At 44.6% G+C, this 22,299-nt stretch overlaps 1 protein-coding gene across 2 annotated transcripts in view; it reads right to left on the bottom strand.

The window, feature by feature from the left end:
* Window positions 1-22,299, bottom strand: part of GPSM3 (G protein signaling modulator 3) — a 141,560-nt gene that overhangs the window by 79,542 nt on the left and 39,719 nt on the right. The window contains exon 1 of one of the 2 annotated variants that reach the window (XM_082263884.1): window positions 20,822-20,896. The exons of the other annotated variant lie outside the window; for it this stretch is intronic. The gene's annotated coding sequence lies outside the window, so the exon portion shown is untranslated. Of the gene's footprint in view, window positions 1-20,821; window positions 20,897-22,299 lie in introns of those variants that run through there. 2 annotated transcript variants of the gene reach the window in all.

Below are 22,299 nucleotides of genomic sequence, written 5' to 3' on the forward strand. Positions count from 1 at the left end.
GAAGGGGGGTAAATCTTCCGGAGGGCAAGTGGTTAACTACTTCATGCCCGCGCATGATAGTGCACTGAAGACGGCTACAGCGTGGATCTAAAATGCCGGGAGGACGTACCTGGATGTCCTCCTGTTCTCGCGTTTCCTAGTGCGCTCTGTGATCACCGAGTCCTTGGGCCCATAAGTGCCACCTATCAGAGCAGCCTCATCAGTGCCTCCTTATCAGTGCCCATCAGTGCCACCTATCAGTGCCCATCAATGCCACCTCTTAGTGCCAATAAGTGCCGCCTTATCAGTGCCCATCAGTGTAGCCTATCTGTACCCATCAGTGCAGCCTATCTGTGCCCATCAGTGCAGCCTCATCAGCGCACATCAGTGAAGGAGAAAAATTACCTGTTTGGAAAATTTTATAAAAATTTAAAAATAAAAACCCCAGTAGTAAATAAATAAGAAATGATAAAAATTTCATATGGGTATAGTGTTGCATGACCGCGCAATCGTCATTCAAAGAGTGACAGCTCTAAAAGGTGACAATTGGCCTGGGCAGGAAAGGGGATTAAGTGCCCAGTAAGCAAGCGGTTAAATAACTTTTACGGTATAAAAGAAAAATATTAAAAATGCCACGATCCACAGAATGCACTTATTTATGTATTAACACTGAGCACTCATGCCTTTCAGTCATTCACTTTATTTTCTGCATTCGATTATCTGCATGGAGTTTGTATGTCTTTCCTGTTTTTTGTTTGGGATTCCTCCAGATGTTTCGGTTTCCCCCCAGAGTCCAGTGACATACTGGAGGGTTGACTGTAGTCTGTCAGAACTGACCTTAGCGTATGTGTCTTTATTGTGGTGAGGACACGAGAACTCTACAAAGTGCCAAAGAAAACATCACATATCCTTCCTGATGATAGCTAGTGGCACTAAACCATATCCTATTCTCCAAAAAGAATTCATAGGCATCCCCTAATTCACCACTTGCTGACCCTGACTTTTTCTGACTTTGGTTTCTTACAAGTTGAAATCAGTATTTTTTTCTAGACAATTACTTAGAACTCCCAAACATTATATATATATATATATATATATATATATATACACAGTATTTTACAAAAGTGAGTACACCCCTCACATTTTTGTAAATATTTTATTATATCTTTTCATGTGACAACACTGAAGAAATGACACTTTGCTACAATGTAAAGTAGTGAGTGTACAGCTTGTATAAGTCCCCGTTCACACTAAGGCGACCTGTGAGGCGACCTGGTCGCCTCACAGGTCGCCATAGGTCGCCTTCCATAGGGAAGCTGCGGACCCGTTCTAATAGGAGCGACACAAGTCGCTCCGACTTAGAAAAAGGGTCCGGAGCTTCTTTGGGGCGACCCGGAGGCGACCACCATAGACTTCAATGTTATGAAGTCTGTGGCGGCCGCTCCGAGGTCGCGGCGCGCTGCTCGCACCGCGACCTCGGAGGTCGCCCCCCCAAGTCGGATCGCCCCTATGTGAACGGGGCCTCACAGTGTAAATTTGCTGTCCCCTCAAAATAACTCAACACACAGCCATTAACCACTTTGCCACTGCTCACTAGAGCTCTACTGCGGCAAAGTGGTTCGTTATTGTCTAGCGACGTAGACCTACGTCGCCAGACACTCCCCTGTATTCAGTCACAGCGGGAGTCAGGCCAGGGGAGGAGCGGTGGCGATCGCCGCTGCTCTTCCCCGATCGTCGGGGAATCGAGTCTGGAGATCCGCCCGCTTGTGTAAACAGAGCGGGCGGATCTCCTAAGTGACAAACAGTGACAGATTGCAGGGTTCAGCATATCTGAACCTGCGATCTGTCCCTGTGTCACTCAGTCACCTCCCCCCACACATGTCAGTAAGCACCAGGCATACATTAACCCCTCCCTCTACAATAAAATTAACCCCTTCACTGCCAGTGTCATTTTTACAGTAACAGTGCATATGTATAGCACTGATTACTGCAGTAATTTCACTGATACCCCCAAAAGTGTCAAAAATGTCAGTCAAGGGTTCGATCTGTCCGCCGCAATGTCGCAGTCCCGCAAAAAAAAAAAAGGTTCAGCTATGCTGAATCCTGTAATCTGTCACTTTTTTTCACTTAGGAGATCCGCCCGCTTTGTTTACACAAGCGGGCGGATTTCCACACTCGATCCCCGATGATCGGGGAAGAGCGGTGGTGATCACCGCCTCTCCTCCCCTGGCCTGACTTTCGCTGTGACTGAATACAGCAGGAGCGAGCCTACAAGGGGAGGAGTCCAGTGACGTAGGTCTACGTCGCTGGACGATATTGAGCCACTTTGCCGCAGTACAGTCAACGTGACCGGTCGGCAAGTGGTTAAAATTTTTACAGGTTACAAGTTTGGAGCTACAAAGAAGGTTTTGTGCTAGAATTATTTCTCTCGCTCTGAAGATCGCAGCGATACCTTGTGACCATGGGACATATTAGGACATATGAGGTATCTATTTACTCGGCGTAACATCATTTTTTACATTAACAAAAACAATTTGGCTTTTTTTTTTTTTTTAATTCATGAAAGTGTACTTTTTAAAAAAAATTGTGTTTAAAAGACCGCTGCACAAATACAGTCTGACATAAAATATTGCAACGGCCGCCATTTTTTTCTCTAGGGCCCCTGCTAAAAATCTATATATCTCATCGTTTGGGGGTTCTAAGTAATTTGCTAGCAAAAATACTGATTTGTAAGCAAAAAGTGTCAGAAAAAGGCTTAGTCATTAAGGGGTTAAAGCAAGACTTGTTTGGTATCTATTTACTCACAATAACATCATCTTTTATATTTTACCAAACAATTGGGTTTTATATTGTGTTTTTGCACATTAAAATTTATTAAATTTGCGCTTGAAAAACCGCTGTGCAAATATCGTGTGATATAAAAATATGCAACACCAACCATTTTATTTTCTAGGGCATTTTTTTGCTGAAAAAAAAAAAAAAATATATGTTTGGGCGTTCTAAGGCGTTATGTAGCAAAAAAATGTTTTTTACATGTAGGAGAGGAATGTCTGAATTGGCCTGGACTGGAAGTGGTTAAGCAGCCATGCTGTTGCACATTACACGGGTACAAGTCACCGCTGCCATCATCAGGAAATAACATGCAGCAGAGGCTGGTGTGAATGTAGACCGGAAATGGCTTCAAAGAGGCTGCAGGAAATCAGTAGCATTGAGAAGCATCAAAGAATGAAAAAGTGAAAGTAGTATTTTATTTTGTTAGAAATGATAATGGTTTATGATAAACAATGCTCTATCAAAGGAAATGGTTGTTTTCTTTTTTTTTTTTTTTTAGGATTTCCATTTACTATAACACTTGTATTATATTGGCCCTTCCATGTTTTCTTAGACCAGTTCCCTTATTCAAATATAGCCAATGAATTGACGGTCCAATATGGCAGGGCTGTTTCACATGATATAGCTTCCAGGATGGAAATGTACTGCCCCCTGCTGGACTACAAGAACACAGCCCGTCAACCAGTCTTCCTGGCCAATAACTGCTCTGGGTGACGAACTGTGGGGGGATTAAAAAAAAAAACAGCCCTACTAACCCCTATTGTTGGTATTCTTCTCCAATGTCAGCAAGAGCATACTGGTGTATTACCTCCCAAATTCCAGTGACAGCAAAGAGGAGCACTCTTCAGCACATACAGTAATCATAGGCGCTCAACCTATGGCCCTCCAGCTGTTATGGAACTACAAGTCCTATCATGCCTCTGCCTTTAGGAGTCATGCTTGTAACTGTCAGTGGCTTGCAATGCCTCATGGGACTTGACGTTCCGCAACAGCTGGAGGGCCACAGGTTGAGCACCCATACATAGCCTGTGCAGAGAGCGGAGCTATGGGAGGGATCCAGCAAGCCCCACCCACTACAGGCTGCCTGCAGAAAACTACAGAAGGGGGCGGAAACCAGACCAGTCACCCTGCACAAGGAGAGGGAGCAGCAGTGACCGGTCTTTAACCACTTAAGCCCCGGAAGATTTTACCCCCTTCCTGACCAGGGGGTTTTTTGCGATTTTTTACTGCGTGACTTTAACGGACAATTGCGCGGTCGTGCAACGCTGTACCTAAACGAATTTGGTGTCCTTTTTTTCCCACAAACAGAGCTTTCTTTTGGTGGTATTTGATCACCTGTGCGATTTTTTGATCATGCGCTATAAACAAAAAAAGAGCGTCAATTTTGCAAAAATAACAATATTTTTCACATTTTTTTATATGAAATTCCCCAAAAAAATGTAAAAATCAAAATTTTTCATTTTCGGCCAATTTGTTTTATGCTACATATGTTTGGTAAAAAAAAAATCGCAAAAAGCGTATTTTGGTGGGGTTTTTTTAACGAGTAATGGCGGCGATCTGCGATTTTTTTGCGGTACTGCGACATTGCGGTGGACAGATCGGACCCTTGACTGACATTTTTGACACTTTTGGGAGTACCAGTGACATTACTGCAGTAATCAGTGCTATACATATGCACTGTTACTGTAAAAATGACACTGGCAGGGAAGGGGTTAACTGTATTGGAGAGGGAGGGGTTAGGTGTGTCCTAGGGGCGTGCTTCTAACTGTGATTGGAAATGGCTACTACTGTAAAAACAGAGAACAACGGTTCTACATAGTAGAACCATCTGATCTCCATTTTTACACAGGGAAGAATGACAGGCGGCTTGTTTACATTAGCCGCCTGCCTTTCTCCCTTCCCGGCGAACATCGGGTCCGCCGGTCACACGCACTGACTTGTTAGTGAACGAGCCGGGACAGGCGCCCGCTATTGGCTCACAAGTCAGTGACAGGCTAGTGACGTACCGATACGTCACTTTGCCTGGCCGGGGCTGACCGCCGCAGTATATGTACTTGCGGCGGTCGGCAACCAGTTAATACAGGAAGTCAAAGTCTCACACTGGATAAGTGCACAGATCTGGAGGAAATACACAAAGTATAGTTCCCAACTGTCCCTGATTTGGAACAAAGTCCCTCTGTCCCTCTTTCCTCCTTATTTGTCCCTCATTTTGGTCTGATCTATATAGTTGTATAGTTTCAAAAAGTGTTTTCCAGAGCTAAACCTTTCATCCAATTTATAAATTGCTGAATTTTTAAATCTCAAAAGCCAATATAAAGGAATAGTAGTGGTAAAGAAAAAGCATGTGTGGGTTTAACTAATCATTTTTTTTATAATTCACCATTAATAGGGTGTTGCGTTTCAGGGGGTGTATCCTATGCCTACATACCTTTGCTAATAGGTGTCCCTCATTCTCATCTCAAAATGTTGGGAGGCATGCACAAAGCACACCAAGATTCCAGAAGAATACACATGACTCCTGCATTTAGACAAAATTTCTATATCCTGCAGTTTTAACCCCTTTAAGGCCAGGCCTTCTTCTAACAATTTTTGTTTGCAAGTTAGAATCAGTATTTTTTGCTAAAAAAAAAAAAAATTATTTAGAACCCCTAAACATATATTTTTTCTATAGCAGAGACCCTAAAGAATAAAATGGCAGTTTTTGCAATTTTTTATGTCACATGGTATTTGCACAGCGTTTTTTAAAACCCAACATTTGGGGGTAAAAAATATACTTTGGCTTCCTGCACACTAGCGTTTTTCAGAGTTGTATAAAGTACTCGAAACCCATACTTGAGTAAAAGTACAAGTGCTCGATCAAAAAGTGACTTGAGTAGAAGTGGAAGTGCTCGATCAAAAAGTGACTTGAGTAGAAGTACTAAAGTATTCAACATTTTTTGTACTTAGGTATTGCAAGTAGTTTTTTTTTTAAATTTGCTACTCAAGTACTGAAAGTAAAAGTACAAGTACTGTGTTATGTAGTTATTAAAAAAAGAAGTCAAAAGTTTGAACATCATATTGTTTTTTATTATTTCAAATGCAGCTTTTATTTATACATACAGTAGCATTTATTTTCGTATGCACTGATAATACACATGTTTTGAGCTTCATGAAACCTGCCATCTACTGTTCTGGCAGTGGTAATTTTTATAATTGTAACGAGTAACTATGCAGCACAAAAAAAAAATATCGGAGTAGAAGTATTGAAATCATCGAAAAAATGTAGTGAAGTAAAAGTGGAAGTAGGAGAAAAAAATTCTACTCTAGGAAAGTACAGATACCGCCTTTCGGTACTTAAGTACAGTAGTGAAGTAGTTCTACTTAGTTACTATACATCTCTGGCGTTTTTCATAAACTCAAAAACAGCTAGAAACAAATTCTGGATGAAAAATGCTGATAATAGCATTTTTGTGCCAGGTTCTAGCAGCATTTTAGTAGCTTTTAGAAGCATTTAGATTAGAAGCTTTTATGAGCATTTAGGAGTATTCAGCTTTTTTTTTTTTCCTGCTGGAAAAACGCTCCAAGAAGAGGAGAGGCTGAGCCGGGTGCTGGTCCAGGCATGTGGCAGATCCCAACTCTATGGTCATGATGACGTTCGAGCCTGGACAGACTCTGTGTCATCTTTGATGGGTCACAGGAGTGCAAAATGATTTGCACTCCTGTGATCTACAGGGGAAGTAGAGCCAAGCGAGCTTCTACAAACAATACCCTATAATGACAAAATGAAAGATGTTTGTTTGAAATCTTTACAAATTTATTAAAAATAAAAAAAGGAAAAAATTCCATGTACATAAGAATTCACAGCTTTTGTTATGACACTCAAAATTGAGCTCAGGTGCATTCTGTTTCCACTGATCATCCTTGAGATGTTTCTACAACTTGATTTGGGTCCACCTGTGGTAAATTCAGTTGATTGGACATGATTTGGAAAGGCACACACCTTTCTATAAAAGGTCCCACAGATAACAGTGCATGTCAGAGCAGAAACCAAGCCATGAAGTCCAAGGAATTGTCTGGAGACCTCAGAGACAGGATTGTATTGAGGCACAGTTATGGGGACGGGTACAGAAAGATTTCTGCAGCATTGAAGATCCAAATGAGCACAGTGGCCTGCCTCCATCATTCGTAATGGAAGAAGTTTGGAACTGCAAGGACTCTTCCTAGAGCGGGCCGCCTGACCAAACTGAGCGATCCGGAGAGAAGGGCCTTAGTCAGGGAGGAGACCAAGAACCTGATGGTCACTCTGACAGAGCTCCAGCTTTTCTCTGTGGAGATAGGAGAACCTTCCAAAAGAACAACCAACTCTGCAGCACTCCACCAATCAGACCTGTATGGTAGAGTGGCCAGATCGAAGCCACTGTTCAATAAAAGGAACATGACAGCCCACCCGAAGTTTGTCAAAAGGAACCTGAAGAACTCTCAGACCATGAGAAGCACAATTCTGGTCTAATGAAACAAAGATTGAACTCTTTGGCCTGAATGGCAAGCGTCATGTCTGGAGGAAACCAGGTACCGCTCATCACCTGGCCAATACCATCCCTGAAGTGAAGCATGGTGGTGGCAGCATCATGCTGTGGGGATGTTTTTTAGCGGCAGGAACTGGGAGACTAGCCAGGATCGAGGGAAAGATGCATGCAGCAATGTACAGAGACATCCTTGATGAAAACCTGCTCCAGAGCGCTCTGGACCTCAGACTGGGGCGAAGGTTCATCTTCCAACAGGACAACGACCCATAAAACACAGCCAAGACAACAAAGGAGTGGCTACAGGACAACTCTGTTAAGGTCCTTGAGTGGCCCAGTCAGAGCCCAGACTTGAACATCTCTGGAGGGATCTGAAAATGGCTGTGCACCGACACTCCCCATCCAACCTGATGGAGCTTGAGAGGTCCTGCAATGTAGAATGGGAGAAACTGCCCAAAAATAGGTGTGCCAAGCGTGTAGCATCATACTCAAAAAGACTTGAGGCTGTAATTGGTGCCAAAGGTATTGAGCAAAGGCTAAGATACTTATGTACATGAGATTTTTTCGTTTTTTATTTTTAAAAATTTTCAAAGATTTCAAACAAACGTCTTTCAGCTTGTCATTATGGGGTACTGTTTGTAGAACTTTGAAGAAAATAATGAATACAATCTATTTTGGAATAACCCAGATAGCAAGGATACCTTGCCACAAATTTGTGGCAGTGTAGAATTGTAAGTCTTGTTAACTTGATGCACATTCACTGGCATGTTGTACACTTGAGGAGCACTTGAAGCTCACGTTCTAGTTGACACTTTTCCAGGTTGTGGGAAATTTGCGTGGCAAGTCTCTAGCAAGAGCAAAGTTGCAGTGGTGAGTCTACAGCAAGAGCTGTGCAAGTCACAGTGACCCCTGTGGTGGGATGACTATTGTACAACATAACTGAACCAGAACTTGCGGCAGACTTGCAGAATGTTAGCAAAGAAAGTTGATCGGGAGTCATGAACTGTGGACTTGCTTTAACCACTTTTGGACCTGAAGGTTTTCCCTCTTAACACTGTATTATTTTAACTGACAATTGCACGGCCATGCAACGCTGTGCCCAAATAAATTTTTTTTTTTCACAAATAGAGCTTTCTTTTGGTTGCATTTAATCACCTGTGCAATTTTTATTTTTTGCGCTATAAACAAAAAAAAAAGAGCGACAATTCTGAAAAAAAAAAAAAAACAATATTTTTCACTTTCTGCTATAAAAACCTTACCAATAAAAAAAAAAATTAAAAAATCGAATTTTTTCATCATTTTAGGCCAGTATGTATTCTGCTACATATTTTTGGCAAAAAAAAATCCCAAAAAGGGTTTATTGATTGGTTTGCACAAAAGTTATCATGTCTACAAACTAGGGGAAAGATTTATGTCATTTTTTTTTACTAGTAATGGCGGCAATCAGCGATTTTTAGCAGGACTGCGACATTGCGGCGGACAGATCGGACACCTAACTGACATTTTTGACACTTTTGGGGGGACCAGTGACATTACTACAGTAATCAGTGCTAAAAAATGCACTTTTATGACAATGGCAGGGAGGGGGTTAACACAGTGGGGGATCAAGGGGTTAAATGTGTCCCTAGGGGGTGCTTTCTAACTGTGTGGAGGATGGGCTTATGGAATGAATACAGAGACCTGTGTTCATTACTGACAGAACAACGGTCTGCCATGTTTACAACAGCAGGCCACCGTTCTGTCTCCACGGGGAGCGATCGCGGGTACCCGGCGGCAATCGCGGCTCCTGGACCCCCTGATCAGCTTCCACTGTGGCGATTGAGCATGCGCCACCAGTCACGGACCCAAGAAGCGACGTACAGTTACATCGGTTCGCAGGACAGAGCCGACCTGCCGCAATATATGTACTGCTGACGGTCTGCAAGTGGTTAATTGTGCAACAAACTTGTGAAACCTGGAAAGCCTAGTAATAGTTCAGCAAGTCATTTTTAAATTTGCAGGTCAATTGCTTGCTATCTGGGAAGGCTACAAAATGTGGAAAAAGTGAAGCGCTGTGAATACTTTCCGGTTGCACTGTATGCGCATACCTCCTTAGTGTCAGACATGTCAGACGTAAATTTCAACCCATTTTTGGGCTGCCCATAAATGCCCATTACGGGCAGCAGCACCCGTAAAAATATGGCTGTGGGCTGACAATTATACTGCGCATTCGCCGTTCCGAAGCCTGCCGGGATCAGGAAAAGCTAGTACACACTCGGCCATTTTCCGCCATTTTTGAATGGATGGCACACTCAGTCTCGGCAGTACATCAGCAGGGCGGGCACGAGACCGGCCCCGGCCTGCCGCGCCATGGCTGGAGGGGCCTGTGGGGAATTGGGGACTCCGAACCACCACGGCACTGTACCTTTGCCTGCACCATTCATCCTTGGCTGCTGGAGTCTGTAGACTCCCACCACCAGACACCTGGCCTGCAATATCCATCCATCCATCTATTGCTTGGCTGGCTGCTATCTATTGTGATGTCCACAGGCAGGCACAGGCAGCAGTTACCAGACAAGAATGGCAGTAGTAAGATTGTACAGAATCACACATTTTTACAATCTCTGTCTTGCTATCTCCTGTACACATGCCCGCATCCTCGGACTACCTCCTGTACCATGTCCGCATCCTCTGACCACCTCCTGTACCATGTCCGCATCCTCTGACTACATCTTGTACCATGTCCGCATCCTCTGACCACCTCCTGTACCATGTCTGCATCCTCTGACCACCTCCTGTACCATGTCCGCATCCTCTGACCACCTCCTGTACCATGTCCGCATCCTCTGACCACCTCCTGTACCATGTCCGCATCCTCTGACTACCTCTTGTACCATGTCCGCATCCTCTGACCACCTCCTGTACCATGTCTGCATCCTCTGACCACCTCCTGTACCGTGTCCGCATCCTCTGACCACCTCCTGTACCGTGTCCACATCCTATGACCATCTCTTGTATCATGTCTGCAGCCTCTGACCACCTCCTGTGCCATGTCTGTACCCTCCAACTACCTCCTGTATCATGTCTGCAGCCTCTAACCATCTTTTGTATCATGTCTGTAATCTCTGACTATCTCTTGTCTTGTATCATGTCTGCAGTCTCTGAGGGGAAACCTGGAGAGAAATCAAGAGTAAGAGTGCCACTAGGATGGGGATCACAGGAGGAGTCAGACGTATGTGGACTGTGGAGAGGAGACTATAGGATAAAACCAGAGCCACCAACCTGAAGTCATGTGACTGAGCCCTGCACGGTGCACCTGAGAGGTGGTTAGTGACAGGCCTTTCCCAGAGGGGGGGTTACTGATGTAAGAGGGGAGTGAATACCATAATGTAAGGAGGCACCGATATAAAGGTTTCCCCTTCAATCCATAACCCCCCTTACCTTAGTGTATTCACTCTGCGGAAGGTGGTCTCTGGTCACCAGAGTCCCCCCCCCCACATCAGAGTTCCCAGGGTTCCCCCTTACATCAGAGTCTGCAGGATCGCCACCTTACAGTGCAAAGGGGAAATCTGCGGACCCTGATGTAAAGGGGAACTCTGATGTAAAGGGCAATGCTGCAGACCCTGATGTAAGTGGGAACTCTGATGTAAACAGGAATGACTGCTGATCTGTCCCTGCCTGTCTGACAGAAGATCCGCCTGCTTTGTTTACATAAGCAGGCGGGTCTTCTCTCGGTTTCCCGGACGATCGCGGGAGGGCAGCGGCGATCGCCACCGCTCCTCCTGCGGCCCGCCTCCCGCTGTGTCTAAACACAGAAACCACATGCACTCCAGTCACGTGGTACTAGTAATATTACGGCGGGCGGTCAGCAAGTGGTTAAAAAAAATAAATTTACACACATTGCAATTGAAGGTGGACATTAAAGAGGAGTTCCACTCATTTTTGTGTTTACTAAAAGTCATCAGCTACAAAAAGTGTACCAGCGATCCAGCTGTATCCAGCATTGCAGCCGCCCAAAGCCTCGCTTCTCTTCCTCTCCTCTCTGCGGCACCGGCATTACAAGTGTGGACACCCAGCTGTGACAACCGCACAGCCGGCACGCACTGCGCCTGCCATGCAGCACCTTTCCATTGGTCGAACAATCTTCTGGGACCTCTGACGTGTCCTGTCAAAATTAGGTACCTGTTCCCCCACCCCCCCCCCAAAAAAAAAATGGCATGCCAAACGTGGCATATTTGGGGGAGAGGAGTGCGTAAAGTGGAAATTCACCTTTTGGGTAGAGCTCCGCTTTAAGAACTTTTTTGTTTATTTTGATTTATGAATAATTATTATGGACATATTGTTTGTGAACTGAGCATTATCATTTTTAGGCTACGTTCACATCTAGGCGTTGCTATTTTTACAGGCATTTTACAGGCGATTTTCGGGCGTTTTACAGGCATTTTTGTGCAGGCGTATTTAGGTTGACAAGTGACCAATAAAAAAAAAATAAACACGCCTGTAATCTGCCAATAAAGAAGCTCATGTACTTTTTTGGTTGACGGGGGCCTTTGAAATGAATGGGATTTGTCTTGTTGAACGGTTTTAGAGCTGAGGTTTAGAGCAGAAAATCGCCCAAAAAAGCCTAGATGTGAACAGAGCCTTAAAAACAATATTTTTAAAAATGTATATTTTTTTAGGTACATTGTTACACAATGTCATTTATATCAGGGGACCCCAACCCCCGGGGCCATGGCCCATCAGATGCCGGGCCGCAGTGCGAATGGGAGGAGCTACATCGGCAACCAGTGGAGGGAGGGGCGTTCACCTTCCTGGGGCTCCGGTGTGTCGGACCATGTTGAGGAAAGGCAGCACGAGGCCGGCCTGCTCCAGCGCTGCTGTAAACAAAGGAAGAATAGAAGTCTCCTTGAGCAGGGACTGGGGGGGGAGCCGGAAGGAGGAGCAGGCACCTGGCCGCAAGCAAACAGCCAAGCGAGTCTATGGCAGGTTATGGCAGGCGGGTGGCAAGTGACAAGCTCAGGACTCCCACTGATTCTTTATTATGATGGGTTGAACTATTTCATTATATATTACAATGTAGTAAGGGAAATAATGTTATTCAATCATCTTGGCACCATATCAAGCATGGTTTCAGGAGGATTTAAGTGCTAACACCAACCATTCACCCGACAAATCACCCGTCGCCGAATTCCTTGTCAACCCCCCTTCCCGAAGGGAGGGGGAAAGAAAAACATCCAAGGGGAAGTGGGATTGGGTACCTGTCAAAACCATGTAACTGCTCCCCACCACAAAAAATAATTTGCTTGTTGAGGAGAGGGGGATGGAGGCCTTAAAACTTCCCCTTTTTGGTGGAGCCTCGCTTTAATATTTAAAGTGCGGTCACATGCATACTTATTTTGCCGAGTAAATAGATACCTAGCATGTCACGCTTTAAAATTGCGCATGCTTGCGGAAAAGCCACCAAATAGGATGCTTAAAAATCTCCATAGGCGCCACCTTAAACATTTTAACAGGTTACCAGTTTAGAGTTACAGAGAAAGTCTAGCACTAGAATTATTGCTCTCACTATAACCTTCGCAGCGATACATAACATTTTTTATTTATTTAAAAAAAAAAATGTTGTACACTGTCCCTTTAACTTTTTTTTTATCGTTTTTATTCCAGTAACAAGAAATATAAACATCCCTTGTGATAGAAATAAGGGATAACAGGTCCTCTTTGTGGAGACACCTGGGGTCTATGAAACCCCAGATCTCTCCTCTACCATTGAAAGCATCAAATCAAAAAAAAAACATTGATCTTATGCTTAAAAAACAATTGTTCTGCCCTAGACCGGAATGTTGATCCTGACCTCCTAGATCATAGAGGTGAGGAGAGACAATCTGTTTTTTTATGGATGTCTATACATCAGGCTACCAGATATGTACAACTGAGGATAAAAGAGAGATTTCGGTTTCAAAACAGTCCTTCCAAATCAGGAGCATTTGTGAGCTACTGTATGCATGCCAGCCTACAAGCAGGGCCGGTGCTAGACTATTTTATGCCCTAGGCAAGACCAACTACTTGTGCCCCCCCCCTTCCCCCAAAAAGGGAAGGGGTTAAAAACTCCTCTATGTCATACCCAGTGACCCTGATCTGATGGTTCCTCCATGTTATGCTGTCATACCCAGTGACCCCCATATTCCTCCATGTCACACCCTGGGACCTCAATATTACTCCATGTCATGCTGTCATACCCACTGACCCCGATGTACCTCTATGTCAGATCCTGATGTTTTTCCATGTCACACTTGGGGACCCTGATGTTCCTCCGTGTCACACCTGGGGATCCTGATGTTCCTCCGTGTCACACCTGGGGACCCCAATCCCCCATGGCACACCCAGGGACCCTAATTCCTCATGGCACACCTGGTGACCCCGAACCCCTGTTACACGCGGTGGCTCCTGGTGGAGGGAAAAGCAGCAGTCAGAGAGCTCCGCACGTCCTTCTTCACCAACCTCCACAGACCATTAAGGTGCCTCGTCGATTCTGCCCCAGTAAAGGTTCCGCCCTCCAGTGCCGAGCTCTGGCTCAGGTTCAGCTCTCCTCCGCTTCCTGCTTAATACCGACCCAGGGAAATAAACGGCTGCCCACCAGCTCAGTGTAGAGAGTCACTTCCTGCCTGGGGTTAAGGCCACTCAGCTCCAGCCGAAGAGGATCATCATGCAGGCAGCACTCTGGGGGGCTCCCTTCTTGCCTTTTGGGACCCCTCCAACAGTGGTGGAAAGCCAGGGCCTGGTAGTTCCGCCACTGCCCAAGACACCTGGCATCTTCCGCTGTCCCTTCTTTGCCCCCCCACCTCCGCCCCTCGCCTCAGCTCACAATAATCATTCATGATGGAGAATTCATGATGGAGAGAGAGTGCCGACTCCTGGCTGCGCCCCTAGGGGGCAATGCGCCCTAGGCGGCTGCCTAGTTTGCCTAGTGGAAGCACCGGCCCTGCCTACAAGGGGGCATTCCATTCACCAGTCTTCTTGCCCAACAAACACCATGGCTGAAGGACTGAAAGTCAAGGGGAACGCAAGGGGAAAGCATAATGCAACCATATAGATACTTGTGATATTCAAAACATGAACAACAACTAGTTGCATGGAACCATGTGGCCACCAAAAACGTTTGTCATGGCTAGCATAAAAATAGCCAGTGAAGTACGCAATCATTCCTATTTCTGGAATCCTTTGAAATTTCTGAGAAGTTTAAAAATGGCATTTTGCTAGCAGTTTGTGGTAACAACAGTGGCCTTTGGTTCCAAACCAGTCATTCCAAATCAGATTGACCTACAAACTGGCAGCCTGTTGACCAGTCTTCTTGCCCAATGACTGCCATGACTGAAGGACTGGTCAGAAGTACAAGACATCAAGAGAAAAGTACAGTACAGATATGCAATTACTTGTGTGCCCATGATTTAGCTTTAAATACTCTTAAAGCGCATGAAACAGGATGGCTACACAAAACTATTGTCAGTTTTGGCAACAAGAGGGAAGTACATCAACCAGACTTCTTGCTTAATGACCATCATATCTGATGGACTGATAAGCAGTATAGGCAATCAAGAGGAAAGTACTATGCAACCATACAGTTGTGTGCTCAGCTTTTCTCTTTAAATACTTAAATAACATTTGTGGTGCTTGGAACTGTGTGGCCACACAAAACTGTTGTAAGTTTTGGCCTACAAGGGGAAAATCCATTAACCAGCTTTCCTGCCTAATGACCAGAATATTGAAAGTAGATACATATTCACCAGCACACCAAGGATCTTGCAAAAGCAGTCCAAAAAAACTTTATTCAAGATAAGATCACATCAGAAAAATAAAGTGCAACGTTTCGGAGCCGCACAGAACCCCTTCGTCAGGCATGTGATATCACATGCCTGACGAAGGGGTCCTGTGCGGCTCCGAAATGTTGCACTTTATTTTTCTGATGTGATCTTATCTTGAATAAAAACATTTTGGACTGCTTTTGCAAGATCCTTGGTGTGCTGGCAAATATGTATCTACTTGTAACTAATCCAGTTGCCAACTGGTGATCGCTTCAGCACCCAGTACACACGAGCCTACAAACCAGGAAGGTGTGCGATAGGAATATGAACTATACATAATATTGAAAGGACTTATCAGCAGTAGAGGAAATCAAGAGGAAAGTACTATGCAGTTATATAGTGACTTGTGTGAACATAAATAGTTGTTACTTTTGGCCTACAACAGGGAAGTCCACTAACTTCTCTTCTTGCCCAATGACCACCAAAATGGCCATTCTAGTGGTTGGCAGTATAGGTAGTCAAAAGGAAAGTACAATGCAAGCATATAGTTACTTGTGCACACAAAATTTAGCTTAAAAACATAATTTAGGTTTGAGGTGTGTGGAACCCATGTGGCTCCCAAAAACTGTTGTCATGGGGCAGCATAATAAAATCCAGCCTTGGTAATCCCTATTACTGACATTTTCTGAAATCTTGGAGGGTTTTAATAGTGCAATTTTTCTAGTAGTTTGTGATAGAGGTAGAGGGTTTTGGTTCCAAAACCGCTACTTCAATTCAAGGACAGTTAAGAGCTATGCATGCTGGCTTACAAGTGGGCAGTTCCATGACCAGTGTTATTGACCGATGACCACCATGGCTGAAGGACTGGTCACCACTACTGGAGGTCAAAGGGAAAGTACTATGCAGCCAAATGTTGTCAGTTTTGGCCTACAAGGGGGAAATTTATTGACCTTAGCCAATGACCACCATTGTCTTCTTACCCAATGACCACCATTGTCTTCTTACCCAATGACCACCATATCTAAAGGATTGGTCAGCAGTGCAAAAAGTCAAGAGGAAAGTACTGTACAATTATATAGTTACTTGTGTGCCAAATGAATTAGCTTTAAATACTTATATAAACTTTGAAGTGCATGGAACCATGTGGCCACACAAAACTGTTGTCATTTATTGCCTACAAGGGGGGAGTTCGTTGACCAGTCTTCTTGCCCAATGACCACTAAATCTGATGGACTTACCAGCAGTAGTATAGGTAGTCAGGAGGAAAAACTAGCAACTTAAAGCGGAGTTCCAGCCTTTTCTGTGTTTATTAAAAGTCAGCAGCTACAAAAAGTGTAGCTGCTGACTTTTAATAAAACACACACTCACCTGTCCCATGGTCCAGTGGTGCGGCCGCCCAAAGCCTCGATCCTCTCCCTCTGGTATTGGCGGCGCCGCCATCACTGGTGTGGGCACCCGGCTGTGACAGTTTGCGGCTTCACAGCCGGGTACGCACTGCGCATGCACGAGTTGCGCTGCGCGTCTTGATTGGCCGGCAATCTTCTGGGACCGCTGACATGTCCCAGAAGATTGCAAGGAGGGAGGGGGAGAGGAGAACTTCCGCTCAGAGCGCCACGGCGCTCCGAGCAGAAGTGGGAGCGGGTGCCTGTCAAAACTAGGTACCCGCTCCCCTCCCACAAAAATGACATGCCAAATGCGGCATGTCAGGGGGGTTAGGGCTACCTAAAGCGGAGTTCCGCTTTTGGGTGGAACTCCGCTTTAATAAAAAATAATGTTCTTTAGCAAGGAACATACATTCCCTATTAATAATTATGCTGCCAAAATTAGTGTGCGTTGTAAATTGCCTCCAGCATTGCTTCTGTTTCATCTTGCTGGAGGTTGCCATTTTGCTGAAGCCCAAAGCCCCTGAGCAGAACTAATCATAAAGCGTAACTAAACACATTGATTTAACAGTTTCAAGAAAGTTACATTCCTTGAATGCCGGGATTGCTAACTGTCACATTTGCTTGTTTCCCCATCAAACGGCTGGTGTCATAACTGATCACATGTGCAGCACCATGGCAGTTACAGATGAAACAGAAGCAGCTTGCTTGGCTGTGAAGAATAGGAGGGTTTAATTCTGCAGATCCACCTCTAGAAATTCAGCAGTGCCTAAAAATTTGAGAGCAACTGAGAATACGCAGATGCAGAGCAGGGTGAGACAACAGTGTATTACTGGATTTTATACAGTACAGGCACATACTTTTAATGTTTTACATAGTTATCCCTGCAAAGGGGCCAGTCTGAATTGCTCTAGCAGGACTTTTCTGACTAAAGTTCCACTTTATATACTTAAATTACATAAATCAACCAGTCTTCTTGCTTAATGACCACCATATCTGATGAACTGGTAAGCAGTATAGGCAATCAAGAGGAAAGTACTGTGCAACCATACAGTTACTTGTGTGCTCAGGATTTCTCTTTAAATTCTTAACCACTTCAGCCCCGGAAGATTTGACCCCCTTCCTGACCAGGCCCTATTTTGCGATTCGGCACTGCGTGACTTTAACGGACAATTGCGCGGTCATGCGACGCTTTACCCAAATGAAATTGACGTCCTTTTTTTCCCACAAACAGAGCTTTCTTTTGATGGTATTTGATCACCTGTGCGATTTTTACTTTTTGCGCTATAAACAAAAAAAGATCGACAATTTTGAAAAAACAATATTTTTCTAATTTTTTTATATGAAATTCCCAAAAACAAAATGTAAAAAACAAAATTTTTTAACATTTTAGGCCAATTTGTTTTCTGCTACATATGTTTGGTAAAAAAATTGCAATAAGCGTATTTTGATTGGTTTGCGCAAAAGTTATAGCGTCTACTAACTAAGGGAAAGATTTTTGTCATTTTTATTTATTTATTTATTTTATTGTACGAGTAATGCGGCGATCTGCGATTTTTTTGGCGGGACTGCGACATTGCGGCGGACAGATCGGACCCTTGACTGACATTTTTGACACTCTTGGGGGTACCAGTGACATTACTACAGTAATCAGTGCTATACATATGCACTGTTACTGTAAAAATGACACTGGCTGCCCAGAATTTGTTTAGCAGGGAATGCGGCGCCGCACCGGAAGTGACGAGCGGGGCCAGTGCAGAGGCCGCAGAGGGAGGAAGTGGAAGAAAGGTGAGTATATTTTTCTTCAATAACAAGGTAAGTAAACAAAAAAAAATCGTAACTATCCATTTCTTTTTCAGGTGACCAAAAGCAAGCGGATGGCCCAAAATCGATTTTGTGGCCGGAACTCTGCTTTAAATAACATCTGAGGTGCATGGAACCATGTGATCATACAAAACAGTTGTTAGTTTTGGCCTATCGGAAGGATTGATTAGCAGTATAGGTTGGGAAGAGGAAAGTATCTGTACTATGCAACTTTATGTATAGTTATCGTGTGCTCAAGGTTTTTAATTTAAATACTTAAATAAGATTTGAGTTACTTGGAACAGGGTGGCCAAACAAAAACTGTGGTCAGTTTTGGCCTACAAGGGGGAAGTCCATCAACCAGCCTTTTTGCCCAATAACCACCACATCTGAAGGACTGGTCAGCAGTATAGCTAATCATGAGAAAAGCACTATATAAACATATAGTTACACGTGTGCCCAAGACTTAGCTTTAAATAAAATTTGAGTTCCGTGGAACCTTTTGGCCACACAAATAGGTTTGCAGTCTTGGCCTACAAGGGGGAAGTCCATTGACCAGTCTTCTTGCCCAATAACCACCACATCTGAAGGAGTGGTCAGCAGTATAGCTAATCATGAGAAAAGCACTATACAAACATATAGTTACCCGTGTGCCCATCACTAGCTTTAAATAACATTTGAGGTCCGTGGAACCTTGTGGCCACACAAATTGGTTTTCAGTCTTGGCCTACAAGTGGGAAGCTCATCGGGCAGTCTTCTGGCTCAATGACCGCCACATTGGAAGGACTGGTCAGCACAGCACACAGCAGTATAGGTAGTCATCAGAAAAGCACTATACAAACATATAGTTACCCATGTGCCCAAGACTTAGCTTTAAGCCCACGTTCACATTGGGCCGATTTGACATGCGATTTGACATGTCTAGACGCATGCCAAATGGGAGCCTATTGCTGGCAATGGCACTGTCCGAATTGGTGCGATGCCAACTTTGCGGCGCCGCACTAATTCCCAAAAGTCGTTTCTGCACTACATTTGGCGACTTCGGGGGGCAATTTCAATAGACATCTGTGCAGGAACCCGCACAGATGTCTGTCAAATTTCTCCCGAAGTTGGACTCAAATGCTGGTTTGAAACCTGCCCTCATTGTGAACCTAGGTTAAATAACATTTGAGGTCCGTGGAACCTTGTGGCCACACAAATCGGTTTGCAGTCTTGGCCTACAAGGGGGAAGTCCATTGACCAGTCTTCTTGCCCAATAACCACCACATCTGAAGGACTGGTCAGCAGTTTAGGTAATCATGAGAAAAGCACTATACAAACATATAGTTACCCGTGTGCCCAGGAATTAGCTTTAAATAACATTTAAGGTCTGTGGAACCTTGTGGCCACACAAATTGGTTTTCAGTCTTGGCCTACAAGTGGGAAGCTCATCGGGCAGTCTTCTTGCTCAATGACCGCCACAGCGGAAAAACTGGTCAGCAGTATAGGTAGTCATGAGAAAAGCTTTATACAAACATATAGTTACCCGTGTGCCCAAGACTTAACTTTAAGCCCACGTTCACATTGGGCCAATTTGACATGCGAATGACATGTCTAATTGCATGCCAAATTGGAGCCTATTGCCGGCAATGGCACTGTCCGTACTGGTGCGATGCCAACTTTGCAGCGCCACACCAATTCCCAAAAGTAGTTTCTACACTACATTTGGCGACTTTGGGGGGCAATTTCAATAGGCACGTGTGCAGGAAAAGATGTCTGTCAATTGCCCCCGAAGTTGGACTGAAATTCCAGTTTGAAATCGTGAGAGTTCAGCTGAATCCGCACAATTTCAAACCTGCCCTCAATGTGAACCTAGGCTAAATAACATTTGAGGTCCGTGGAACCTTGTGGCCACACAAATCGGTTTACAGTCTTGGCCTACACGTGGGAAGCTCATCGGTCTTCTTGCTCAATGACCCCCACATCTGAAGGACTGGTCAGCAGTATAGGTAGTCATGAGATAAGCACTATACAACCATATAGTTACCCGTGTGCCCAAGACTTAGCTTTAAATAACATTTGAGGTCCGTGGAACCTTGTGGCCACACAAATCGGTTTTCAGTCTTGGTCTACAAGTGGGAAGCTCATTGGCCAGTCTTCTTGCCCAGTGACCCCCAGATCTGATGGACTGGTCAGTAATTTAGGTAATCAAGAGGAAAGCACTATGCTATTTTATAAATACCTGTGGGACCAAAATTCAGCTTTAAAATCACAATGTTCAAGGTGTGTGACCACTAAAAACTGCTAGCACATTAAACTTTGTCCCTAGTAATCTCTATTTCTGACATCTTCTGACATCTTGGAGCGAGTAGACTTTTGCTGGCAGTTTGTGATAGAGAAAAGTTGTCTGGCAGGATCCCACTACCCTCACTGTCCATATAATTTTGGCCCTAGTTCTACAACTACAAAGAAGAAAGATTTTCCTCACTGATAAGTTGTGTATCCAGCCACGTAGCCTAGCTGCGGCTCTCATAGACGTGGCATTGTACAGACTGAGTGTACTCACCTTGTTTTGTGCATCGCTCGAGCTTACAGCCGTCTCTTTATGTTCTGTCCCTCTTGCTTACTAAGCTGTTACTTCCCTCTACGCCTCTTCTTCCGTTCACTCTCTTCCTCTTTTCTTCCTCTCTTCCTCTGTTTGCTTCTCTTTTGCCCCAGTAACCGGCAGGCGGCTGCCTCCCCCTCCCAACTTTTGTAGTCGAAACTTAAAAGTGAAGTTTTTTTTTTATCTGATGTCATTTCACGGGAGACACAAACTCTTCTCTCCTCTCTCATCTGAAAACAATCCTTCTGTTTCAGAGCTCTGAATTTGTGGCACGGTTCCAGCATTTAAAGATTTGTCATTGGAATCTCGGAAATGCCTTCAAATTCACAATTAGTCAAGATCAGAATTGTGGGCACAGAAGTGAGATGCACCGTAGGCATAACTTTTCCCGTACTGACTCTCTCATCATTTCATGCTACGACTCCATATTAGGACCCATTTATAGAGGTGCATTTCCTATGTGCATTGACATTGTTTAACCTCCTGCCTATGGGCATGAAAATATCCACATATGAAATTCAAAACAAGCTTTACTATACATCAAACAATAATATCACAAGTAAAAAGGAGAACCAGTGCGGCTACATCCCATATTGTACATAATTACATAAGAAAACCACAAAGTTCTGTCAACAATAACATGATGAAGACAGAAATACCCAGCACGTTTCGAAGTACATTCGTTTTTTGTTTTCTTCTTCAGGGGTAGGTGGTAATCAATTGAACTCATCGTCATGGGTGTAGCTCACGGCATGAGAAAGCCGCATCATTTAACCACTTTGCCACTGCTCACTAGAGCTCTACTGCGGCAAAGTGGTTCGTTATCGTCTGGCGACGTAGACCTACGTCGCCAGGCACTCCTCTTTCTCGGCGGCGCACGCGCGCCGCCAGAGGCTCGCTCCCGCGCGCCGCCAGAGGCTCGCTCCCGCTGTATTCAGTCACAGCGGGAGTCGGGCCAGGGGTGGAGCAGCGGCGATCGCCGCTGCTCTTCCCTGATCGTCGGGGAATCGAGTCTGGAGATCCACCCGCTTGTGTAAACAAAGCGGGCGAATCTCCTAAGTGACAGGCAGGGTCAGATTGCAGGGTTCAGCATAGCTGAACCTGCGATCTGTCCCTGTGTCACTCAGTCACCTCCCCCCACACATGTCAGTAAGCACCAGGCATACATTAACCCCTCCCTCTCCAATAAAATTAACCCCTTCCCTGCCAGTGTCGTTTTTACAGTAACAGTGCATATGTATAGCACTGATCACTGTAGTAATGTCACTGGTACCCCCAAAAGTGTCAAAAATGTCAGTCAAGGGTCCGATCTGTCCGCCGCAATGTGGCAGTCCCGCAAAAAAAAATCGCAGATCGCTGCCATTACTCGTTAAAAAAAAATAAAACACCAAAAATGACAAAAACCTTTCCCTTAGTTAGTAAACGCAATAACTTTTGCT

The sequence above is a fragment of the Pelophylax lessonae genome (genome assembly GCF_965119305.1).
Source record: "Pelophylax lessonae genome assembly, chromosome: 7".
NCBI lineage: Eukaryota > Metazoa > Chordata > Amphibia > Anura > Ranidae > Pelophylax > Pelophylax lessonae.